This window comes from Carcharhinus amblyrhynchos, chromosome 1 (assembly GCF_965287045.1).
Source record: "Carcharhinus amblyrhynchos chromosome 1, sCarAmb.v2.hapA, whole genome shotgun sequence".
NCBI lineage: Eukaryota > Metazoa > Chordata > Chondrichthyes > Carcharhiniformes > Carcharhinidae > Carcharhinus > Carcharhinus amblyrhynchos.
Window position 1 is genome coordinate 78,269,853 of NC_137324.1, and position 3,703 is coordinate 78,273,555.

Here is a 3,703-nt window from a genome sequence, read left to right on the forward strand (position 1 = left end):
TATGGTCAACAAATGTTACTAGCTCAATAGGATTGATTAAATATGATGCTAGAGAGGTCTTTTGTCTTTCATTTCTATTTTGCCATAACTCCATCTAGTTCCATTGTTCAAGCGCTAGTTCTATTAAGTCTGATAGATGATCTGAATGTAAATTTTTCCAAACTTTCTTATTCAGCTGAACTGATCAAGCCATGGATTCTGTTCATAAGAACATAAGAACATAAGAACATAAGAAATAGGAGCAGGAGGAGGCCATCTAGCCCTTCGAGCCTGCCCCGCCATTCAGTAAGATCATGGCTGATCTGAAGTGGATCAGTTCCACTTTCCCACTTTCTCCCCATAACCCTTAATTCCCTTGTCTATCAGAAACCTATCTACCCATGACTTAAATATATTCAGCGAGGTAGCCCCCACCACTTCTATGGGCAGAGAATTCCAGAGACTCACAACCCTTTGAGTGAAGAAGTTCCTCCTCAACTCCAATCTAAACTGCCCCCCCCCCCCACCTTATTTTGAGGCTGTGCCCTCTAGTTCTGCTATCCTTTCTAAGCAGGAAGAATCTCTCTACCTCTACCCTATCTATCCCCTTCATTATCTTATATGTCTCTATAAGATCCCCCCTCAGCCTTCTAAACTCCAACAAGTACAGACCCATAGATGAAAGTGGATTCTATAAACTGTGATTGTACCAGAGCAAAAACCCCAAAGTATATTATGAAGCACCGAGCAGTTTTTCCATTTTGGCATTAGTGTTAAGATAAGGGTGGAATTGTGTCAGAACAATTCTGAGTGTTGAATGGGCAAGAAAACAGGAGGTTTCCTCGCCTGATTTTCCAGTGAGATAAATTATGTGAGTTTATGACACTCTGTGCAATACAGGCCAGAATCTGATTCCTTCCAGTTGGGGGAGTAAACGGAGCCTATTTGACTGAAGACTGTTATGGGTACCATTGCGCAGGCATCACAATCTACCAGAATACTATGAACAAGTGGGTAATCTGTCAACCTCCCCCTGCCTGTTCACTGCTCCCCTAATCGCTGGCCATCTGATCACCGGCCTTCGGACTATTGATGATCTTCTGATCGCTAGTCCCCGATCGCTGGCCTCAATTCCGATTGTCAACCCCACGCCATGATCACCAGCCCCAACGATCGATTGGTGGCACCACCAACCAGCCCACTCTCCTCTTATGGACCTCCCCCACCTGGCTCCATCACATCAGACCACACCCCTTGGCCCCAACCCCTTGGCAGTGCCCAGTGCCTGGTGGGCAGTTTCAGGGTGCCAGGCTAGCATTGCCCCCACCAGGGACCTTCAATGGCCTGTAGTCCCACCAGCGAGGTCATCGCATCAGTTCCCTGTTGGTAGAGACAATCTGTGATCCTCGGTGGTAAGCACCTCCAATGGCAGAGTCACAAAGGTTAAGTGAGCCCAGACTATTATGTCCCGGGCTTGTTAATGACATGCAAAGCAGTTTTCAATATACTCAACGAGCGCAGTAGAGCAAAAAATCCCACCCAATGTGTTTCACTCCAAGTGTGATTCTATTGAAACAAACTTTATTTAATACTACAGTTTAACTATAACAAACAAATAAGCTTAACTTTTACCAACTAAGATACTTAAACATGACAAAATACAATTCTTAACTGCTAATCTATCTATATTAATTCCAATTCAAGTAATATTCCTCTAATAGGTTTGAACTCCTCTTTAAATCAGTTAGTGACACATTGGCTTATATATTTGTACTTGGGTTGCCAGTTCTCAAGTCTCCAGAACACTTCTGGATAGAGAGAGACAGAGAGAGAGAGAGACCTATTTCTCCCATAAGGTCCTGAACAACAGCCTCCTGGGAGAGAGAGACCATTTGCTTCTTTCAGCACCCATTAGCACATGATTCTGTCAATCAACCTAATCAAAACCCACTCTGAAACCCCAGTGGAAAAAACAAATAAACAAAAATTCACTAACTCAGATTAACACAAACACATCCGTAGCTAAAATCAATCATTTGCCTGCATTCTCAACATTGTTGCTGCCTGGTGCCCAGAAAAATCAGCACTATATAAAACAGAGATGAATTTTTAAAATACCCTGTACAAGAAACATGATATAAATACATTTCCTAAAGGCACACCATCATCACATCTCTCCCCTTAAAAAAATGAACCAACAATATAAAAAGGTGGCTTCATTTTTCAAAACATCTAGTTTCACACTATTAGTAGGCTATAATATATTATTAAATCTAAGCATGCAAACATAACAGCAGCATCGTCCAGTTCAATTCATCTCTTCCAATATTGAACATTCCATCTTCTTTCATCAAAATCACTATAAAGCATCGACAATCACATTCGCTCCCTGTTTTTCTTGACATGCCGCTGTTGTTCAGTTGCTTCCTGTTCCTTCATTTTTTGATCCTGCTTTGATTCCAAGTCTAAGCCTGATTTCTATGTCATGATTGCAAATTGATTCTGGTAATGGTCTTGGCATGCTGGGCATGATCCAGAAGGTAGAACTTTATGTTGAAGGCACAAATGACTTTGGATTTGCTTTTTAATTGCCTTCACTGAGTCCAACCAGTTTTTGAATTCCATTGTCCCAAAACGTCATACCAAAATAATCATTTTCAGAAGGTTGAGCATCATCTGGAGAGAAACAGAGTTAACATTTCAGGGTCAACATTGGTTCATTGAACCTGAGAAAAGATGGAAGTGATCAAACCTGATCAAACGTGTGAAGGGAAATAGAATGCAACAAAGGTGAACAATATAGAAGAGAGAATCAGAAATCCTACCAGAGAACTCTTTTAAAGAGACATGCCAGTGAATTATATGTTGCGCTTCCTTGTCATGTCACTATTTCTACTGAAAACCATCAGTGAAGCTGGCTTACTTTCCCAGCTCCATGTCAATCTCTCTCATAACTCCTTGTTCAAATGCCTTCTCTCTGGCCTCTGCTTTTCAACGGTACCCCCTTGCTGCAGACCCTAAATGCAGTTTTTTCCATGAATACTCAGACTATTGTCATGGATTCACACTGCACCCTCTTCTAAATCCCTGCTCATGGACTTCATTCCTATTATCCTTCTGCAGGTCTATGCATTCATGATGTACACTGCTAACACTTGAATCTGCTACAAGCCTCCAGTTGACTTGCTAGCTCCTCCTCTGACTTCTGACCTGAGGCAGGGAGGGTACTAAAAGATTGGAAAGTAACACCGCTATTTAAGAAGGGAGGGAGGCAGCAGATGGGAAATTGTAGACCGGTTAGCCTGACTTCAGTCATTGGCAAGGTTTTAGAGTCCATTATTAAAGATGAGATCGCAGAGTACTTGGAAGTGCATGATAAAGTAGGACTGAGTCAGCGTGGCTTTGTCAGGGGGAGTCATATCTGATAAAACTGTTAGCGTTCTTTCAGAAGGTAACAAGGAAGTTAGATAAAGGAGAACCAGTGGATGTGATTTATTTAGACTTCCAGAAGGCCTTTGACAAGGTGGCGCATAGGAGACTGTTAAATAAATTATGTGCCCACGATGTTAAAAGTAAGATCCAGACATGGATAGAGGATTGGCTGACTGGCAGAAGGCAAAGAGTGGGGATAAAGGGGTATTTTTCAGGATGGCAGCCGAGTGGTGTGTCTCAGGGTTCAGTGCTGGGATCATAACTTTTCACAATGTACATTAACAATTTGGAG